The sequence below is a fragment of the Oncorhynchus mykiss genome, chromosome 30, assembly GCF_057628025.1.
Source record: "Oncorhynchus mykiss isolate SJ-2025 chromosome 30, ASM5762802v1, whole genome shotgun sequence".
Taxonomy (NCBI): Eukaryota; Metazoa; Chordata; class Actinopteri; order Salmoniformes; family Salmonidae; genus Oncorhynchus; species Oncorhynchus mykiss.
The window spans coordinates 40,387,787-40,411,315 of NC_143051.1; the positions used below are offsets into that span (position 1 = coordinate 40,387,787).

General features: G+C 42.5%; 1 long non-coding RNA gene across 2 annotated transcripts in view; it reads left to right on the top strand.

Moving 5' to 3' along the window:
• The window catches only part of LOC110488457 (uncharacterized), a 42,961-nt gene that overhangs the window by 11,897 nt on the left and 7,535 nt on the right, over nt 1–23,529 (top strand). For both annotated transcript variants that reach the window (XR_005041374.2, XR_016493687.1), the window contains exon 5: nt 1,967–2,024. This is a non-coding gene — a long non-coding RNA (uncharacterized LOC110488457). The remainder of the gene's footprint in view (nt 1–1,966; nt 2,025–23,529) is intronic.

Consider the following 23,529-nt stretch of genomic DNA (forward strand, 5'->3'; position numbering starts at 1 on the left):
GGCAAGTAACACTGAAACAAACATGCAAATAATGTTCTTCCCCAAAAACATAGCAAAACAACAATCTAGGTGTCATCTAAAATAACAAATTTTTTATTTATTTTTTAATATATATATTTTTTAAATTATTTTTAATTGTTTTACCCTGTTTTCTCCCCAATTTCGTGGTATCCAATTGTTTAGTAGCTACAATCTTGTCTCATCGCTACAACCACTGTGCCACCCGGGAGGCCTCAATAACCCTATTTTTAAGACAGTTCTTATTTGATTAATGGTGGCCAGACCCATCTATGTGAAGCTAGCCACAATAAGGATTAGCCACAATAGTGGACTTTGCGGTTAGCCTTCAAAATAAAAATGGCATAATTCTACTATTTGTATTCATTTGCATTACTGTCAATGACATACTGTTATTTTGAAGGCAAACTGCAAATTCCACTATTGTGCCTAATGCTTATTGTGGCTAGCTTCACAACACAACCCGGGGCGATCGAGCCTCACTAGCCAGATGAAGCTAGCTGGCTGCTTATAACTTTAGCTTTGGGCAACAGGGTTAAGTAGCTGGCTAGCTATTTATTTTCATGAACTGAAGTTCAATTTCAATAGGCGACCAACAAGTGGCAACCTAGCTAATACCTACTCACATGGATTCCTAAATCATTGCTAAGAATAATGAAAATGACTGCAGGTTCTACTGGTCATTGTTTTCAGGCTGGTTGTATTGGTGCTAGCTAGGTACCAAGCTAAAGCTAGCTACCCCAGAAGTTGTGGTCTTACAAATTATGCTTTATTACCAACGCGGTATTGTAAACACATCGTTAGTGGCCGGTGTTTGCTTGTTTGCAGAATTCTTTTGTAAAGCTTTGACAGTGCTACTGTATCTTTTTTGACACGCAAAGACCCAAACGGCGTTCCATAGTATGTACAGTGGGGCAAAAAAGTATTTATTTTCCACCATCATTTGCAAATAAATTCATAAAAAATCCTACAATGTGATTTTCTTTCTCATTTTGTCTGTCATAGTTGAAGTATACCTATGATGAAAATTACAGGCCTCTCTCATCTTTTTAAGTGGGAGAACTTGAACAATTGGTGGCTGACTAAATACTTTTTTGCCCCACTGTATGTCGTGAAGCTAATAGCAGTGACACTATTATTGTGTAACTCCGGTAAGGCAACATCTGAAAAACAGCGCACTTGGTAGTGTGTACCGGTGCTCGACCAGTCGGCGAAAGCCAACATCACCCACGACAGAGAACGATTGATTGTCAAGGGTAATGAATTCCATTATCTTGCCTTTAATGGATTTCGCCTTTGAGTTGTCTCGCTGTTGTTACTCTTTCAAATTACATTGTGGGCTAGTTTAGGAATGCTGTGTTGCAGGTATAGCGCCAAATTTTACATGGCGTCATTACGTCATGTACCTACGTCATGTACCTTCTGTCATATAGGTTTTGCACATCGGGCGTTAAATTAGACATCGGCTGATACCGATGTTGGAATTTGTAGCTAATATCGGCGGATTCCGATATGTTCACAAATATATCGTGCATCCCTAGTTATTTTACTGCTGCAGTTTAATTATTTGTTACTTTATTTTCTATTTTTTACTTAACACTCTTTTTATTAACTTCTTAAAGCATTAAAGCATTGTTGGTTAAGGGCTTGTAAGTAAGCATTTCACTGTAAGGTTGTATTTGGCACGTGACAAATAACATTTGATTTGATTTGAAGTGGACATTCATATATAACATAGACATACTGGGAACAGACAGGTGGATGTACTGTAAAAGCAACAGGCAGCCTTACAGACAAGCAAAGACAAATATAGAGAAGACAGAGGCTACCTTTCTTCAGGTGTAAAAGCATACATCATTAGAACGGGACGTTTTTAAAATAAAAAAAAGACATTACAAAAAATGGTGAACCTTAACCTATAGTCAGGATGTTTGTTTCTCTTTTTCAGATCTGACCTACGCACCCAACATAGCCACTCCCATTCCATATAGCCCAAGACCTGAAAGGTAAGGAGATATTTTAATTTTCAATGAAAATTAACCAACACAAATCATCCATCATACTTCACTTATCCTTCAGGGAAGTCATGTGAATGTGAATAGAAGTGCCCTATCGGTCAAGTTTTTCCTCAAACATCCAGCAGTGAGGAAGATCACTTGGTCAGCCATTTTGAGTTCTGAACCGATCGACCCATTGATTTACCTTTAGAACAATTGAATTAAGGTTGTTCTCCCACAAAAGCTTAATAGCAAAATAATATGATCTACAGTGATTAGAGGTCGACCGATTATGATTTTTCAACACCGATACCTATTATTGGAGGACAAAAAAAGCTGATGCCGATTAATCGGACGATTTTTACAATGTATTTGTAATAATGACAATTACAACAATACTGAATGAACACTTATTTTAACTTAATATAATCCATCAATAAAATCAATTTAGCCTCAAATAAATAATGAAACATGTTCAATTTGGTTTAAATAATGCAAAAACAAAGTGTTGGAGAAGAAAGTAAAAGTGCAATATGTGCCATGTAAGAAAGCTAACGTTTAAGTTCCTTGCTCAGAACATGAGAACATATGAAAGCTGGTGGTTCCTTTTAACATGAGTCTTCAATATTCCCAGGTAGGAAGTTTTAGGTTGTAGTTATTATAGGAATTATAGGACTATTTCTCTCTATACCATTTGTATTTCATATACCTTTGACTATTGGACGTTCTTATAGGCACTTTAGTTTTGCCAGTGTAACAGTATAGCTTTCGTACCTCTCCTCGCTCCTACCTGGGCTCGAACCAGGAACACAACGACAACAGCCACCCTCGAAGCAGCGTTACCCATGCAGAGCAAGGGGAACAACTACTCCAAGTCTCAGAGCCAGTGACGTTTGAAACACTATTAGCGCGCACCCCGCTAACTAGCTAGCCATTTCACATCACATTGTTACACCAGCCTAATCTCGGGAGTTGATATTCTTGAAGTCATAAACAGCAGAGCTGCTGGCAAAACGCACAAAAGTGCTGTTTGAATGAATGCTTACGAGCCTGCTGGTGCCTACCATTGCTCAGTCAGACTGCTCTATCAAATCATAGACTTAATTATAACATAATAACACACAGAAATGCGAGCCTTAGGTCATTAATATGGTTGAATCTGGAAACTATCATCACTAAAACAAGACGTCTATTTTTTCAGTGAAATACGGAACCGTTCCGTATTTTATCTAATGGGTTGCATCCATCAGTCTAAATATTCATGTTACATTGCACAACCTTCAATGTTATGTCATCATAAAATTCTGGCAAATTAGTTTGCAATGAACCAAGCGGCCCAAACTGTTGCATATACCCTGACTCTGCGTGCAATGAACGCAAGAGAAGTGACACAATTTCACCTGGTTAATATTGCCTGCTAACCTGGATTTCTTTTAGCTAAATATGCAGGTTTAAAAATATATACTTCTGTGTATTGATTTTAAGAAAGGCATTGTCCTTTTTTGCGAATGCGCACTGCATCGATTATATGCAACGCAGGACACGCTAGATAAACTAGTAATATCATCAACCATGTGTAGTTATAACTAGTGATTATGATTGATTAAGTTTAATGCTAGCTAGCAACTTACCTTGGCTTCTTACTGCATTCGCGTAACAGGCGGGCTCCTCGTGAGGCATGTGGTTAGAGTGTTGGACTAGTTAACCGTAAGGTTGCAAGATTGAATCCCTAAACAAGGCAGTTAACCCACCGTTCCTAGACCGTCATTGAAAATAAGAATGTGTTCTTAACTGACTTGCCTAGTTAAATAAATATTAAATAAAGGTGTAAAAAAAAATATACAAAAATGACAGATTTCCGATTGTTATGAAAACTTGAAATCGTCCCTAATTAATCGGCCATTCCGAGTAATTGGTCAACCTCTAACAGTGATAGGTATTTCATGTCACATTTGAGCTTTGTACAATGGGGGTTGCCAGTTTGGTCTTTGACACAATGTATCTCTTACTGAGTTACAAGTGGTGAGTTTGCCAGTTGGTCATGTCCTGGTATTGTAAGTAGTTAATTACTAGGGAATCAGGGAGACACAGAGGGGTATAAAGAAGAGCTTGTGGCTTTGAGAAGCTTCACATTACATTTGTGTCTTTGTGTTGATGTAACCCCCCGTCCCCACCAGGAGAATAAGAGCTACATTCTGCCTCAGCGACACAATAGAGTCCTTCATATCCAGATGTTGTCACAATGTGTTTTTGTAGCGCCATACAGTGCCTTCGGAAATTATTCAGACCCCTTGACTTTGTCCACATTTTGTTACGTTACAGCCTTATTCTAAAATTGATTCAATATATAAAAATCCTCAGCAATCTACACACAATACCCCATAATGACAAAGTGAAAACAGGGTTTTAGAAATTTGTCCTAATTAAAAAAATAAATAGAAAAAAATACCTTGTTTACGTAAGTATTAAGACGTTTTGCTATGAGACACGAAATTAAGCTCTGGTGCATCCTGTTTCCATTGATCATCCTTGAGATGTTTTTATAACTTGATTTGAGTCCACCTGTGAATAATTAAATTGATTTGATATTATTTGGAAAGGCACACACTTGTTTATATAAGGTCCCGGTGTTGTCAGTGCATGTCAGAGCAAAAACCAAGCCACGAGGTCGAAAGAATTGCCCGAAGAGCTCCGAGACAGGATTGTGTCGAGGCACAGATCTGGGGAGGGGTACCAAAAAAATCTCTGCAGCATTGAAGGTCCCCAAGAGCACAGTGGTCTCCATTATTCTTAAATGGAAGAAGTTTGGAACCACCAAGACTCTTCCTAGAGCTGGCTGCCCAGCCAATCTGAGCAATATTTAACATCTGCTAAATATGTCTATGTGACCAATACAATTTGATTTGAAGTTCTACAGCAGCAAGGACTGGGAGACTAGTCAGGATAGAGGGAAAGATGAACGGAGCAAAGTACAGAGTGATCCTTGATGAAAACATGCTCCAGTGCGCTCAGAAGATTCACCTTCCAACAGGACAACGACCCTAAGCACACAACCAAGACAACACAGGAGTGGCTTTGGGACAAGCCTCTGAATGTCCTAGAGTGGCCCAGTCAGAGCTCAGACTTGAACCCAATCAAAGATCTCTGGAGAGACCTGAAAATATCTTTGCAGCGACGCTCCCCATCCAACCTGACAAAGCTTGAGAGGATCTGCAGAGAGGAATGGGAGAAACTTCCCAAATACAGGTGTGCCAAGCTTGTAGCGTCATACCCAAGATGATTCGAGGCTGTAATCACTGCCAAAGCGGCTTCAACAAAGTACTGAGGTAAGGGTCTAAATACTTATGTAAATGCTATACTACAAGTTTTTTATTTGTAATACATTTGGTAAAATTTCGAAAAACCTGTTTTTGCTTTGTCATTATGGGGTATTATGTGCAGGTTGATGAGGGAAAAAATATATTTAATCCATTTTAGAATAAGGCTTTAACAAAATGTGGAAAAAGTCAAGGGGTCTGAATACTTTCTGAATGCACTGGATCAACCTCTCACTCATTCTTCCTGCTTCGCTGTTTTACTTTCTGCTGAGAGTTAGAGAGGCCAGACTGACAGATCTTTGAAGTTCTATCACTGCATAACCCCAAACCGACTGCACGCGTGTATACATTTATTTTGTCCCCCCACACCAAACGCGATCACGACACGCATGTTAAAATATCAAAACAAACTCTCAACCAATTACATTAATTTGGGGACAGGTCGAAAAGCATTAAACATTTATGGCAATTAAGCTAGCTTGCTTGCACCTGCTAGCTAATTTGTCGTATTTAGCTAGCTTGCTGTTGCTAGCTAATTTGTCCTGGGATATAAACATTGAGTTGTTATTTTACCTGAAATGCACAAGGTCCTCTACTCCGTCAATTAATCCACACATGAAACGGTCAACCGAATCGTTTCTATTCATCTCTCCTCCTTCCAGGCCTTTTCTTCTCTGGACTTTATATTGCGATTGGCAACTTTCATGAATAAGGTGCATTATCGCCACCGACCTCGTTCATCTTTCAGTCACCCACGTGGCTATAACCAATGAGGAGATGGCACGTGGGTACCTGCTTCTATAAACCAATGACGAGATGGGAGAGGATGGATTTGCAGCGCTATCTGCGTCACAAATAGAACTGACTAATATTTTAGTGCCTGGCAATACAGACGCTCATTGGCGCAATAATTGAATAATACAGATTTCTACATTTATTTTGCAGTGCACAGTGGTGTAGTCAGGGTATAAGGTATGTGTCACACACACACACACACACACACACACACACACACACACACACACACACACACACACACACACACAACTATACTTGTGTGGACTTTTTATCCTAAACCTAACCCTTACCTTAAACCTTATATCTAACCCTAAACCTAACGCCTAAGCCTAAAATAGCCCTTTTAGAAGTAAGAACCGGCAATCAAGGATCTCTCATTTTTGTGAGGACTCCACACACATACACACACACAGTCAGCCGGCCAAGTATCCCTTTCACCGGTCTAACAGAGAGAAATTGCCAAAGGTGGAAATTATAGTGTAGGCTCAAGGAGGTCGAATTAAGCAGTCCTGATGGTTACAGGACTGTTGAGCTCTTTGCTACAGACAGGTTTGTGTCAGTGGATGTGTCCCAAATGGCACCATAATCCCAATTTAATTCTTAGTACAAATTTAGACAAATTAAAAAGACCTAGCTAGCTAAAAGACAAAGTCAACCAGTTCCTTTCAAAATTGACATGTTCTTAGTGCATAGAAAGGGGTCTGGGAATATGGCTTAATATAAACAGTGTAGTTATTCCCTCCGCAAGGCAATCAAACAAGCAAAATGCCGGTACAGGGACAAGGTGGAGTCGTAATTCAACAGCTCAGACACGAGACGTATGTGGGTCTACAGGAAATCACGGACTACATAAACAGCCACGTCACGGATACCGACGTCACGCTTCCGGACAAACTAAACACATTCTTTGCCAGCTTTGAGGATAATACAGTGCCACCATTGCTGCTCGCTAACAAAGACTTCATCCCCCCCTCTTCTTCTTAGTGGCTGACGTGAGTAAAACATTTAAACTTGTTAACCATTGCAAGGCTGCTGGCCCAGATGGCATCCCTAGCCGCGTCCCCAGAGCATGCACAGACCAGCTGGCTGGTGTGTTTACGGACATATTTAATCGCTCCCTATCCCAGTCTGTTGTCCCATATGCTTAAAGATGGCTAACATTGTCCCTGTACCCAAGAAGGCAAAGATAACTGAACTAAATGACTACTGCCCCGTAGCACTCACTTCTTTCATCCTGAAGTGCTTTGAGAGGCTAGTCAAGGATCATATCACCGCCACCCTAGACCCACCCGTATGCATACCGCCCCAACAGGTACACAGATAACTCAATCGCCATCACACTGCACACTGCCCTATCCCATCTGGGCAAATAGAATACCTATGTAAGAAGGCTGTTCATTGACTACTGCTCAGCATTCAACACCATAGTGCCCTCCAAGCTCATCATCAAGCTGGTGGCCTTGGGTCTCAACCCCTCCCTGTGCAACTGGGTCCTGGACTTTCTGATGGGCCGCCCCCAGGTGGTGAAGGTAGGAAACAACATATGCACTTCACTGACTCTCAACACTGGGGCCCCACAAGGGTGTGTGCTCAGCCCCCAACTCAATCAAGTTTGCAGACGAAACAACATCAGTACCAACAACAGCGAGACAGCCTACAGAGAGGATGTGAGGGCACTCGGAGTGTGGTGTCAGGAAAACAACCTCTCACTCAACGTCAACAAAACAAAGGAGATGATTGTGGACTTCAGGAAACCGCAGAGGGAGCACCCCTCTATCCACATCGAAGGGATCAGATCACCGAGAAGGTGGAAAGTTTTAAGTTCCTAGGCGTACACTTCACAGACAAGCTGAAATGGTCCACCCACACAGACAGTGTGGTGAAGAAGGCATAACAGCGCCTCTTCAACCTCAGGAGGCTGAAGAAATTTGGCCTGTCACCCAAAACCCAGACAAACTTTTACAGATGCACAATCGAGAGCATCCTGTCGGGCTGTATCACAGCCTGGTACGGCAACTGCACAGCCCTCAACCGCAAGGCTGGTGCTGGGTGGTGCGGTCTGCACAACGCATCACCGGGGGGCCCGAGCCACTGCTTGTTCACACTGCTATCATTCAGAAGGCGAGGTCAGTACAGGTGCATCAAAGCTGGGACCGAGAGATTGTGAAACAGCTTCTATCTCAAGGTCATTAGACTGCTAAACAGCAATCACGAACTCAGAGAGGCTTGCTGCCTACATTGAGACCCAATCACTAGTCACTTTAAACAATGGCACTTTAAATAATGCCACTTTAATAATGTTTACATATCTTACATTACTCATATCACATGCATATACTCTATTGAGACCCAATCACTGGACACTTCAATAAATGGATCACTAGTCACTTTAAACAATGCCGCTTTAAATAATGCCACTTTAATAATGTTTACATTACTCATACCACATGTACAGTATATACTATATTTTATACCATCTACTGCACCTTACCTATGCCGCTTGGCCATAGCTCATCCATATACGTATATGTACATATTCTCATTCACCCCTTTAGATTTGTGTGTATTAGGTAGTTGTTTGGGGAATTGTTAGATTACTTGTTAGATATTACTGCACTGTTGGAACTAGAAGCACAAGCATTTCGCTACACTCACATTAACATCTGCTAACCATGTGTATGTGACCAATAAAATTTGACTTGAATTGAGATAAATTAAAAAGCCCTAGCTAGCTAAAATACAAAGTCAACCAGTTCCTCTAACAATTGCAGTTCATTTTCTGAAATCGTGTTTGGACCTGGTCAAAAGTTGTATTTTTCCACTGGCCAGCGCTATTGTAAAATGAACGCTCGTTGGTGATTTCGACCGCCGCTCTGCTATTTTCTAATACTTGCACCAGGGTTGGTAATTTACTTATATTACATGAGCTCACTTGCGCTAAAATGGGAACGGTGGTACAATATCTGGTGTGTGCTTAAAAACGTGTGCCAAAGTTCCAATTTCAGGCAGCGTTGGTGGGGATATTTAAGACCAACCAAAAGCTGATCTTATTGGTAACGCGGTAAGTTATGGCATTGATTTTGACAGTGGAAGCGCAGCCTATCCAACCGTGATGCATAGTGCCCATATGCGCATGGTACAAGAGAGATGTGCTTTTTGTGCCCCCAAACTTCATGTTTAGAAACACAAAAAACAAATGTTTGTTCCCATTTAATTTAATTTGATTAAAAACCAAGCATAGCCTCCCCTCCTCTCAATTATTTTATTTTGTCCTGCCCAATACATTCGCCAAGTAGTCAAAACTATCAATAAAAATCCCTTCCTATAGGCAGAAACTCAAACAGGAAGTACCCATGCTAAGGTCTATTCAACGCTGGTCTGACCAATCGGAATCCATGCTTCCAGATTGTTTTGATGAGGCGGACTAGGATATGTTCCAGGTTGCGTCTGATAATAACTTTGACGTATACACTGGCACGGTGACTGAATTCATCAGGAAGTGTATAAGGGATGTTGTTCCCACTGTGACTATTAAAATCTATCCAAACCAATAACCGTGGATAGATGGCAGCATTCACGCAAAACTGAAAGCGCGAACCACCGCATTTAACCATGGCAAGGTGACTGACAAAGTGAATTTGAAATTCAGCTGCTCAGACATGAGACGTATGTGGCAGGGACTCCAGATATTCACATATTACAAAGGGAAAACCAGCCACATCGCGGACACCAACGTCTTGCTCCCGGACAAGCTAAACACCTTCTTCGGCCACTTTGATGATTACATAGTACCACCAACGCCGGCTGGTCCCGAGGACTATGGGCTCTCCTTCTCCATCGTTGAAGTGAGTAAGGCATTTAAGCGTGTTAACCCTCGCAGGGCTGCCGGCACAGATGGCATCCCTAGCCTCGTCCTCAGAGCATGCGCAGACCAGCTGGCTCGAGTATTTACAGACATATTCAATCTTTCCCTTTCCCAGTCTGCTGTCCCCACTTACTTCAAGATGTCCACCATTGTTCCTGTACGCCAGAAAGCAAAAGTAACTGAACTAAATGACTATCAACCCATAGCGCTCACTTCTGTCATCATGAAGTGCTTTGAGAGGCTAGTTAAGGATCATATCACCTCCACCTTGCCTGACACCCTAGACCTACTGTAATTTGCATACTGCCCCAATATATCCATAGACGATGCAATCGCCATCACACTGCACACTGCCCTATCCCATCTGGACAAGAGGAATACCTATGTAAGAATGCTGTTCACTGACTACAGCTCAGCCTTCAACATCATAGTACCCTCCAAGCTCATCAATAAGCTTGGGGCCCTGGGTCTGAACCCCACCCTGTGCAACTTGGTCCTGGACTTCCTGACGGGCCTCCTCCAGGTGACGAAGGTAGGAAACATCACCTCCACTACTCTGATCCTCAACACAGGGGCCCCAAGAGTTTAATCAGGGACTACAGGAGACAGCAGAGGCAGCACGTCCAATCCATATCAACAGGGCCACAGTGGAAAAGGTGAAAAGCTTCAAGTTCCTCTGCGTAAACATCACTGGCAATCTGAAATGGTCCACCCACACAGACAGCGTGGTGAAGAAGGTAAAACAGCGCATCTTCAACCTCAGGAGGCTGAAGAAATTTGGCTTGGCCCCTTAGACACTCACAAACTTGTACAAATGCACCATTGAGAGCATCCTGTCGGGCTGTATCACCACCTGGTACGGAAACTGCACCGGCCGCAACTGCAGGGCTCTCCAGAGTGTGGTGAGGTCTGACCAACGCATCACCGGGGTCACACTGCCTGCCCTCCAGGACCTACAGCACCCAAAAAGATAATCAAGGACATCAACCACCTTGTTCACCTCGCTATCATCCAGAAGGTGAGGTCAGTACAGGTGCGTCAAAGCTGGGACTAAAGAGACTGGAAAACAGCTTCTATCTCAAGGCCATCAGACTGTTAAATAGCCATCACTAGCCGGCATCCACCCAGGACCCTGCCCTGAACTTAGTCACTGTCACTAGCCGGCTACATCCGGTTTCTCAAACCTGCACCTTAGATGCTGCTACCCTATGTACAGTGCCTTGCGAAAGTATTCGGCCCCCTTGAACTTTGCGACCTTTTGCCACATTTCAGGCTTCAAACATAAAGATATAAAACTGTATTTTTTTGTGAAGAATCAACAACAAGTGGGACACAATCATGAAGTGGAACGACATTTATTGGATATTTCAAACTTTTTTAACAAATCAAAAACTGAAAAATTGGGCGTGCAAAATTATTCAGCCCCTTTACTTTCAGTGCAGCAAACTCTCTCCAGAAGTTCAGTGAGGATCTCTGAATGATCCAATGTTGACCTAAATGACTAATGATGATAAATACAATCCACCTGTGTGTAATCAAGTCTCCGTATAAATGCACCTGCACTGTGATAGTCTCAGAGGTCCGTTAAAAGCGCAGAGAGCATCATGAAGAACAAGGAACACACCAGGCAGGTCCGAGATACTGTTGTGAAGAAGTTTAAAGCCGGATTTGGATACAAAAAGATTTCCCAAGCTTTAAACATCCCAAGGAGCACTGTGCAAGCGATAATATTGAAATGGAAGGAGTATCAGACCACTGCAAATCTACCAAGACCTGGCCGTCCCTCTAAACTTTCAGCTTATACAAGGAGAAGACTGATCAGAGATGCAGCCAAGAGGCCCATGATCACTCTGGATGAACTGCAGAGATCTACAGCTGAGGTGGGAGACTCTGTCCATAGGACAACAATCAGTCAGTCGTATATTGCACAAATCTGGCCTTTATGGAAGAGTAGCAAGAAGATAGCCATTTCTTAAAGATATCCATAAAAAGTGTCGGTTAAAGTTTGCCACAAGCCACCTGGGAGACACACCAAACATGTGGAAGAAGGTGCTCTGGTCAGATGAAACCAAAATTGAACTTTTTGGCAACAATGCAAAACGTTATGTTTGGCGTAAAAGCAACACAGCTGAACACACCATCCCCACTGTCAAACATGGTGGTGGCAGCATCATGGTTTGGGCCTGCTTTTCTTCAGCAGGGACAGGGAAGATGGTTAAAATTCATGGGAAGATGGATGGAGCCAAATACAGGACCATTCTGGAAGAAAACCTGATGGAGTCTGCAAAAGACCTGAGACTGGGACGGAGATTTGTCTTCCAACAAGACAATGATCCAAAACATAAAGCAAAATCTACAATGGAATGGTTCAAAAATAAACATATCCAGGTGTTAGAATGGCCAAGTCAAAGTCCAGACCTGAATCCAATCGAGAATCTGTAGAAAGAACTGAAAACTGCTGTTCACAAATGCTCTCCATCCAACCTCACTGAGCTCGAGCTGTTTTGCAAGGAGGAATGGGAAAAAATGTCAGTCTCTCGATGTGCAAAACTGATAGAGACATACCCCAAGCGACTTGCAGCTGTAATCGCAGCAAAAGGTGGCGCTACAAAGTATTAACTTAAGGGGGCTGAATAATTTTGCACGCCCAATTTTTCAGTTTTTGATTTGTTAAAAAAGTTTGAAATATCCAATAAATGTCGTTCCACTTCATGATTGTGTCCCACTTGTTGTTGATTCTTCACAAAAAAATACAGTTTTATATCTTTATGTTTGAAGCCTGAAATGTGGCAAAAGGTCGCAAAGTTCAAGGGGGCCGAATACTTTCGCAAGGCACTGTATATAGACATGGAATCATAGTAACTTTATAAATGGAACACTTGTCATTTTAATAATGTTTACGACTGTTTTATTAATTTCATATGTTTATACTGTATTCTAGTCAATGCCATCCTATTCAACTATTGCTGTATATATAATATGCTATCCTACGTATCCTACAGATATACTAAATATTCTATCCACATACTGTACTGTCCATAATGTCTATAATGTCTATACATCCCATCACACTATTTGTATTTGTATTTAATATGGATCCTCATTAGCTGCTGCCAAAGCGGCTGCAACTCTTCCTGGGGTCCAGCAAAATTAAGGCAGTTTATACAATTTTAAAAACATTACAATACGTTCACAGATTTCACAACACACTGTGTGCCCTCAGGCCCCTACTCCACCACTACCACATATCTACAGTCCTAAATCTGTGTGTATGTAATTAGGGTTGTGTGTGTGTATGTGCCAATGTTTGTGTTGCTTCAAAGTCCCCACTGTTCCATAAGGTGTTTTTTAATCAGTTTTTAAAATCAAATTCTACTGCTTGCGTCAGTTACTTGATGTGGAATAGAGTTCCATGTAGTCATGGCTCTATGTAGTACTGTGCCTCCCATAGTTTGTTCTGGACTTGGGGACTGTGAAGAGACCTCTTGTGGCATGTCTTGTGGGGTATGCATGGGTGTCCGAGCTATGTGCCAGTAGTTTAGACAGACAGCTCGGTGCATTCAACATGTCAATACCTCTCATAAATAAAAGTAATGATGAAGACAATCTCTCCTCCACTTTCAATCAGGGGAGATGGACATCTCTGTGTACATCCAAGGGCCAGCCGTGCGTCCCTGTTCTGAGCCAATTGCAATTTTCCTAAGTCCTTTTTTGTGATGCGACAAAACTAGGACCTGTGGGACCTGCCTTGTTGATAGTGTTGTTAAGAAGGCAGAGTATTGCTTTATTATGAACAGACTTCTCCCCATCTTAGCTACTACTGCATCAATATGTTTTGACCATGACAGTTACTCTAAGCAGTTTAGTCACCTCAAATTGCTCAATTTACACATTATGTATTACAAGATTTAGTTGAGGTTTAGTGAGTGTTTTGTTCGAAATACAATGCTTTTAGTTTTAGAAATATTTAGGAAATATTTATTCCTTGACACCTACTCTGAAACTAACTGCAGCTCTTTGTTGAGTGTTGCAGTCATTTCAGTCGTTGTAGTAGTTCATGCGTATAGTGTTGATTCATCCGCATACACAGACACTCTGGCTTTATTCAAAGTCAGTGGTGTGTCATTAGTACAAATTTAAGAAAGCAAGGGGCCTAAACAGCTACTCTGGGGAATTCCTGATTCTAACGGAATTATACTTGATAGGCTTACATTAAAGAACACCCTCTGTGTTATGTTAGACAAGTAACTCTTTATCCACATAAAAGCAGGGGGTTTAAAGCCATAACACATACGTTTTTCCAGCAGTAGACTATTATTGATAATGTCAAAAGCTGCACTGAAGTCAAACAAGACAGCCCCCACAATGATTTTATTATCAATTTCTCTCAGCCAATCATCAGTAATTTGTGTAAGATGTGGCAAATAGGAGTGGCAATATCGTCTGCTATTATCCTCAGTAAACTTCTATCCAGATTGCCAGACTCTGGTGGCTTGTTATTGTTGATAGACAACAACAACAAAAAATTCACCTCTTCCACACGGACTTTACAGAATTCAGAAGTACAATTCTTGTTTTTCATAATTTGGTTCGATATACTTGGATGTGTAGTGTCAGCGTTTGTTGCTGGCATGTCATATACATTACCAGTCAAAAGTTTGGACACACCTACTCATTCAAGGGTTTTTCTTTATTTTTTACTATTTTCTACATTGTAGAATAATAGTGAAGACATCAACACTATGAAATAGCACATATGGAATCATGTAGTAACCAAAAAGTGTTAAACAAATCAAAATATATTTTAGATTTAAGATTCTTCAAAGTAGCCACCTTTTGCCTTGATGACAGCGTTGCACACTCTTGGCATTCTCTCAACCAGCTTCACCTGGAATGCTTTTCCAACAGTCTTGAAGGAGTTCCCACGTATGCTGAGCACTTGTTTACTGCTTTTCCTTCACTCTGCGGTCCAACTCATCCCAAACTATCTCAGTTGGGTTGAGGTCAGGTGATTGTGGAGGCCAGGTCATCTGATGCAGCACTCCATCACTCTTTTTCTTGGTCAAATAGCCCTTTCACAGTCTGGAGATGTGTTGGGTCATTGTCATGTAGAAAAACAAATGATAGTCCCACTAAGCGCAAATCAGATGGGATTGCGAATCGCTGCAGAATGCTGTGGTAGCCATGCTGGTTAAGTGTGATTTGAATTCTAAATAAATCACAGACCGTGTCACCAGCAAAGCACCCCCACACCATCACACCTCCTCCATGATTAGTTATGTCCAAACATTTGACTGGTGCTGTATGTTTATACTGCGGACTCCAACTTTGCTTGTCCTAATATTTATATATTTCTTAATTCTTTTACTTTTAGATCTTTGTGTATGGTTGTGAATTGTTAGATATTATTGCACTGCTGGAGCTAGGAACACAAGCATTTTGCTACACCCGCAATAACATCTGCTAAACATGTGTATGCAACAAATACAATTGGATTTGATATGATTTTAAAAGGTTTGGCTCTTAAGACCGCTTTGAAATAAATCATAATCACCAAAGCTACCTTGCAAGATCAAGTTTGGGAGCAGCAAAAATGTAAATTTCTGTATATTATTTTAGCCAGCTCCTGTTATTATTTTGGGTGTGTGTAAAACCCCCTCCATGTAGGCTACATGTCAATATACCTGTCATGGAATGTGAGATGAGCTGATGGAGGTGACCCTAATTAGAAATATGTTATTTTCCTGTAACATTTGCTTGTTATCCTTTTCATGTGATTAAAAAACAAGCCCTCAGTAAGCTACCCTCACCCTAGGCCTGCTAAACTCAGCAAAAAAATAAAGTCCCCTTTTCAGAACCCTGTCTTTAAAATACAATTTGTTAAAATCCAAATAACTTCACAGATCTTCATTGTAAAGGGTTTTAACACTGTTTCCCATGCTTCCCAGGTTTAATGAACCATAAACAGTTAATGAACATGCACCTGTGGAACAGTCGCTAAGAAACTAACAGCTTACAGACGGTAGGCAATTAAGGTCACAGTTATGAAAACGTAGGACACTAAAGAGGCCTTTCTACTGACTCTGAAAAACACAGAAAGAAAGATGCCCAGGGTCCCATCTGTGTGAATGTACCTTAGGCATGCTCAGACTGTCCACAATAGGCTGAGAGAGGCTGGACTGAGGGCCTACGCCTGTTGTAAGGCAGGTCCTCACCAGACATCACCGGCAACAACCCTACAGCATGACAATGCCACCAGCCATACTGCTTGTTCTGTGCATGATTTCCTGCAAGACAGGAATGTCAGTGTTCTGCCATGGCCAGCGAAGAGCCCGGATCTCAATCCCATTGAGCACGTCTGGGACCTGTTTGGATTGGAGGGTCAGGGCTAGGGCCATTCCCCCCAGACATGTCAGGGAACTTGCAGGTGCCTTGGTGGAAGAGTGGGGTAACATCTCACAGCAAGACCCACCCCTTTGTTCAGGGACACATTATTCAATTTCTGTTAGTCACATGTCTGTGGAACTTGTTCAGTTTATGTCTCAGTTGTTGAATCTTGTTATGTTCATACAAATATTTACACGTTAAGTTTGCTGAAAATAAACGCGGTTGACATTGAGAGGACGTTTCTTTTTTTTGCTGAGTTTATAACGAAAGCTGTTTCAACAGCAATGCGTTGGTTGTGTTTCTTATGGCCATTTATTATCCAAGCAGCCTATCCATAAACTGTTTCTAAATGGTCTACTCTTGAGGCATCTGCTGTCATGCGTTTGCATTTTTTACAATTCACATATGCCTACCTGCAATGCAAACTCCATTCAGCTTGTATCCCTCCCATTTTCAAATTATACCTCGTCTGGTTACCAAACATATTCAAATTATTCAGTCCTATAGGCCTTGGCTATGTCTTGCTAATTGATAATTTACATCACACATAAAAATACTTGGCTCCAGTAAATTGTATTGTATTTGAGGAGAAGTGCGATTCGTACAGACATGTAGGCCTATACTCATTGAACCCAATTAGATTTTTTTTTAAATTGAATATCCGAAACATACAATATACTTGCAGTGAAGCCGCTCAACAGCTACACCATACCAGTCATCCAACAGCCTCCCATTCAAAGCGACACACAGAAGCATCCAGGGTCAATGCCCTGCTCAAGGGCACATTGACAGATCTCCCACCAGGCCAAAAAACATGAACCCAATCCTCCAAGATCCCTCGCACAGTTCCCAAATAGTTGTCCCTCAAACATTCGAGACCCCTCCCACAGTCTCCCTCAAGAAGAAAAATAAATATTTCAATCAATTCCATTCCCCACCCCCAAGAACCCCCCCCACTGCACCAACAACCAGGAAAATTTCAACAATGTTGACTGTGAACACTCCAAACATATTGAGCAAACTGTAGTATCAATCCACAGTGGAGTAGGATGAGAATATTGTGTCCCCAACCGAATTGGAGATGACACCGCAAAGATTGTCAATAACCTACAAAACTTGAGACAACAGCATGCTGTATTAAGCCACAAAACGTGTTGATTGACCAGCGAGGGGCCAAGCCCTCGTCACACCTCCCATTGATTTATTTATCAAAACACAGGCCTTTTGCGCCACCGCCAGCTACTGCGTCCATAATTGTGGTTGTGAAAATAGAAAAAAATATTTGACACATCCCCAAACCTATAGCTCTACCTCCAGTACTAAGATTTACCATTGCATTAGGTTTGTTAAAATAGAGCCGTAAGTACACTCCATGGCCAAGAGTATGTGGACTCGCATTCAAATTTGTGGATTCTGCTATTTCAGCCACACCCATTGCTAACAGGTCTACAAAATAGAGCACACAGCCATGCAATCTCCATAGACAAACATTGGCAGTAGAATGGTGTGTACTGAAGAGCTCAGTGACTTTCAGCGTGCCATCGACATGCCACCTTTCCAACAAGTCAGTTCATCAAATTTCTGCCCTGCTAGACCTGCCCAGTCAACTGTAAGTGCTGTTATTGGGAAGTGGAAACGTTGGTTCGGCCGCGAAGTGGTAAACCACACAGAACGGGAGCGCCGAGTAGTGAAGCACGTAGCGCTTAAAAATCACCTGTCCTCGGCTGCAACACTTACTACCAAGTTCCAAACTGCCTCTGGAAGCAACGTCAGCACAATAATTGTTCGTAGGGAGCTTCATGAAATGGGTTTTCATGGCCAAACTGCCGCACACAAGCCTAAGATCTGGGGCCGTTTTTCATGGTTCGAGCTAGGCCCCTTAGTTCCAGTGAAGGGAAATCTTAACGCTACAGCATACAATGACATTCTAGACGATTCTGTGCTTTCAGCTTTGTGGCAATAGTTTGGGTAAGACCCTGCACAGAGCCCTGACCTTAACCCCATCGGGATGAATTGGAACGCCGACTGCGAGCCAGGCCTAATCGCCCAACAGTGCCCGACCTCACTAATGCTCTTGGGGCTAAATGTAAGCAAGTCCCCGCAGAAATGTTCCAACATCTAGTGGAAAGCCTTCCCAGAAGGAGTGGAGGCTGTTATAGCAGCAAAGGAGGTTCAACTATCAGGTATGAAGGTAAGACCCAGATGCAGACCATGTTGAATAAACAATAGTTTAATGTTCCAACAGGGACAGGCAACACACAGGTCAAGGCAGGCAGGGATCAGAAATCCAGAGGTGGGGCAACAGTATCAGGTGGCAAGCAGCCTCAGTGTCAGGGTAAGGTAGAGGTCGGTAAATCCAGAGGGGGGCAAAGGTACAGGTCGGCAGGCGGGCGGGCTCAGAGTCAGGACAGACAAGGGTCAAAACCAGGAGGGAGATTTGTATGCGGAAGCTTTTCTAATTCAAATGTGTCTCAAGTGCTGAGGAACCTTGAGTGAGATGGAGAGCAGGTACAATACCACTCAGTAGCCAGGTGTTTGTTTTCCCCACTTCTTTCACATCAAAGAAGTCTCATCTAGTCTAGACTCCTAAATGTCCCTCGAAACTTTGATCTCGCCACTGAGCGATGAGGCGTTGAAGAAACCCCAAGTAATCCTATTTTCACTTTTGTGATGTGTGAAGACATTGGCTGAAAAATTTAAATATTTGTCACGATAGAAAGAAAATCCCAGTCTGAAAAGAAAATTGATAGTATGAATATATATATATAATGTAGATACATATGATTTACTATATATGCTTATTTTTTTTAAAGACACATGTGCTTTAGGCTGTGGGGTGACAGGTTGAGGGTCAGAGTTCACTTGGCCCTCAGCTGCAGCATGTCTGCCTCTATCAGACAGCCAGATGTCAATGACTGGGGTTCAGCAGTCAAGGGTAGGTGACACACAGTCATACCCTGCTCCCCCTCCAGACCATGGCTTCACCCCAGTTGGCACCATATTCCCTGCATAGTGCACTACTCATACAGCTCTGGTCAAAAGTAGTGCAATATGTAGGGAATAGAGTCCCTTTTGGGATGTTGCCCGTCTCTTAATTGCTAGAATGCCACTTGGTGCTTGGTCAGTTTGCAAAGTAATGCTTTCATGATGGTAGAACTATAACAACAAGAAAGAGGAGAAACAATAAGGAAGAGAAGAGAAGGAGATGCATGTCCAATTCCCTCTCATATCTCAGTCCTGGGATCTCAAGTCTGAGTCACTGCTTTAACAGAATATCAATAACAATGTAGGAAGGTTGAGTTAGTCTCCAGTATCTCTCTACTCTCCTCTCTCTAATCTCCTTGGCCCTCTTTCTTCACTGTCATTGACTTCTAGAGTCTAAGCACTCATGTTGTGCTGTAGAGATGACTGGTTTCTACCTAGTGTACAGTTAGCCAGTGCACTAGTACTAACAGGCAATCCCCTGTCCAACCCACCACCTCCATCTTCGTCCCCCTCCTCCCTTTTCTCTCTCTCACCTTCTCCTTCCTTCACTCTCTCTCACTTGGCTTCATATTGATCTGAATTCATTTGTTTCTTATTGATCCGACACTACCCTCTGGCGCATTAAACAAGCACACACACACCCACTCACATAGGACATACGTGAACTTCATATATGCATACATGTTGTGAAGACAGGTCTCAATTGGAATTGTATTGAAAGGCAATACCACTTTCCGTGCATAAACAGGCACTCTGCACTATTCCAGTAAATATGTGTGTATCTTTCTCTCTCTGTCACACATGCATGCAGGTAGGGATGCACACACACACAACCTCGTTTTCTGCAGTCACACTCACAGGTTTTAGAGGTTGAAGACATTGAGGCTTAGAGAGGTCTCTCCTCAACAATCAGACAAGCTAATGACACAGAATGGAGCCTAGATTCCATATTGATCCAACACTTAAGAGCTGAATTGAAAACAGAGTCAGGCCTTGCAGGTAACACAATTTTTCAGTGTTGCTGTTTTTGAAGGGTCTTTTTAATGGGGCTTTACGTTGTTTAGTGTTGCATTGTCATTGGTGTTGTTTTTTTCAACATTGTGTGGTGCACACACATACCATTTATTCATAGAAGGATGTCTAGTATGCATGGAAATGTATGAAGAACACAAGTGAAAACTCACTGTGCATCCAGACAGATATAAACACAACATGCAACTATTTTAAAGATTTTACTGAGTTACATTTCATCCAGTATAAGGGAATCAATATTCACATGACTGGGAATACAGTTAGTCACAGATACCTTTACAAAAAAGGTAGGAGCGTGGATCAGAAAACCAGTCAGTGTCTGGTGTGACCACCATTTACCTCATGTAGTGCGACTTGATCAGGCTGTTGATTGTGGCCTGTGGAATGTTGTCCCACGCTGTTCGAAGTTGCTGGATATTGGCGGGAACTGGAACATGCTGTCGTACACGTCGATCCAGAGCATCCCTAACAGGCTCAATCAAATCAAAATCTAATTTTATTTGTCACGTGCCGAATGCAACAGGTGTAGGTGTAGGTAGACCTTACAATGAAGTGCTTACTTACAAGCCCTCAACAAACAATGCCGTTTTTAATGAAAAGTAAGAGATAAGAAACAAATAATTAAAGAGCAGCAGTATAAAACAATAGCGGGGCTATATACAAGGGTCCCGTTACAGAGTCAATGTCAATGTGCGGGGGCACCGGTGTCGAGGTAATTGAGGTAATATGTACATGTAGGTAGAGTTATTAATGTGACTATGCATAGATAATAACAGAGGGTAGCAGCAGCGTTCCAGGGAGGGGGGGGGGGGGCAATGCAAATAGTCTGGGTAGCCATTTGATTAGCCGTTTAGGAGTCTTATGGCTTGGGGGTAGAAGCTATATATAGGAACCTCTTGGACCTAGACTTGGCACTGCGGCTCGCTTGCCGTGCGGTAGCAGAGAGAACCGTCTATGACTAGGGTGGCTGAAGTCTTCAACCATTTTTAGGGCCTTCCTCTGACACCGCCTGGTATAGAGGTCCTGGATGGCAGGAGGCTTGACCCCGGTGTTGTACTGGGCCGTACGCGCTATCCTCTGTTGTTCCTTGCGGTCTAGTAATATCATCAACCATGTGTAGTTAATTAACTAGTGATTATGATTGATTGTTATTTATAAGATAAGTTTAATGCTAGCTAGCAACTTACCTTGGCTTACTGCATTCACGTAACAGGCAGTCTCCTTGTAGAGTGCAACGAGAGAGAGGCAGGTCGTTATTGTGTTGGACTAGTTAACTGTAAGGTTGCAAGATTGAATCCCCCGAGCTGACAAGGTGAAAATCTGTCGTTCTGGCCCTGAACGAGGCAGTTAACCCACCGTTCCTAGGCCGTTATTGAAAATAAGAATGTGTTCTTAACTGACTTGCCTAGGTATAAAAATATATATATAATAAAAAAAAAATGTTTTTATCGGTGCCCAAAAATACAGATTTCCGATTGTTATGAAAACTTGATTAATCGGTCGACCTCTAGCTTGGGCCATGTTAGTTTGTTGGTGATGTGGACACCAAGGAACTTGAAGCTCTCAACCTGCTCCACTACAGCCCTGTCATTGAGAATGGGGGCGTGCTCGGTCCTCCTTTTCCTGTTGTCCACAATCATCTCCTTTGTCTTGATCACGTTAATGTATAGGTTTTTGTCCTGGCACCACACGGTCAGGTCTCTGACCTCCTCCCTATAGGCTGTCTCGTCGTTGTGTCATCAGCAAACTTGATGATGGTGTTGGAGTCGTGCCTGGCCATGCAGTCATGAGTGAACAGGGAGTACAGGAGGGGACTGAGCACGCACCCCTGAGGGGTCCCCGTGTTGAGGATCAGCGTGGCGGATGTGTTGTTACCTACCTTTACCACCTGGGGGCTGCCCATCAGGATGTCCAGGATCCAGTTGCAGAGAGAGGTGTTTAGTCCCAGGGTCCTTAGCTTAGTGATGAGCTTTGAGGGCACTATGGTGTTGAACACTGAGCTGTAGTCAATGAATAGCATTCTCACATAGGTGTTCCTTTTGTCCAGGTGGGAAGGGCTGTGGAGTGCAATAGAGATTGCATCACCTGTGGATCTGTTGGTGCGGTATACAAATTGGAGTGGGTCTAGGGTTCCTGGGATGATGGTGTTGATGTGAGCCATGACCAGCCTTTCAAAGCATTTCATGGATACAGACGGGTCAGTAGTCATTTAGGTAGGTTACCTTAGTGTTCTTGGCCACAGAAACTATTGTGGTCTGCTTGAAACATGTTGGTATTACAGACTCAGACAGGGAGAGGTTGAAAATGCTCGGAGTACACGTCCTAGCAATCCGTCTGGCCCTGCGACCTTGTGAATGTTGACCTGTTTGATGGTCTTACTCACATTGGCTGCGGAGAGCGTGATCACACGGTTGTCCGGAACAGCTGATGCTTTAATGCATGTTTCAGTGTTACTTGCCTCGAAGCGGGCATAGCAATGGGTGACATTTCTGGTGAATATCCAGACCATGGACGAAGTCGGACATTTTCAGCTTCCAGGAATTGTACACAGATCCTTGCAACATGGGACCATGCATTATCGCGCTGAAACATGAGGTGATGGCGGCGGATGAATGGTACGACAACTGGCCTCAGGAATCTTCAGGAGGCAGCTTGTGGTATAGAAATTAACATTAAATTATCTGGCAACAGCTCTGGTGGACATTCCTGTAGTCGCCAGCATGCGAATTGCACACGTCCTCAAAACATGAGACATCTGTGGAATTTTGTTGTGTGACAAAACTTCACAGTTTAGAGTGGTCTTTTATTGTCCCCAGCACAAGGTGCACCTCTGGAATTATCATGCTGCTCACTAACAAGGATGTAAACAAATGTTTGCAATTTTTTTGAATTTGTTTTGAGAAATAAGGTTTTTGTGCATCTGGAAAATTTCTGGGATCTTTTATTTCAGCTCATGAAACGTGTTTACATGTTGCGTTTATATTTTTGTTCAGTGTACATTTTAAGAAGCATCAATATTTTAAGCTCAACTTCCTTATTGCTGATTCAGAGCCAGAATGATGTGTCTCTGATAATGACCCCCTGACAGGTGGTCTGACCTCCCCGGGCATCCCCCCTTGCAATCTCTGGT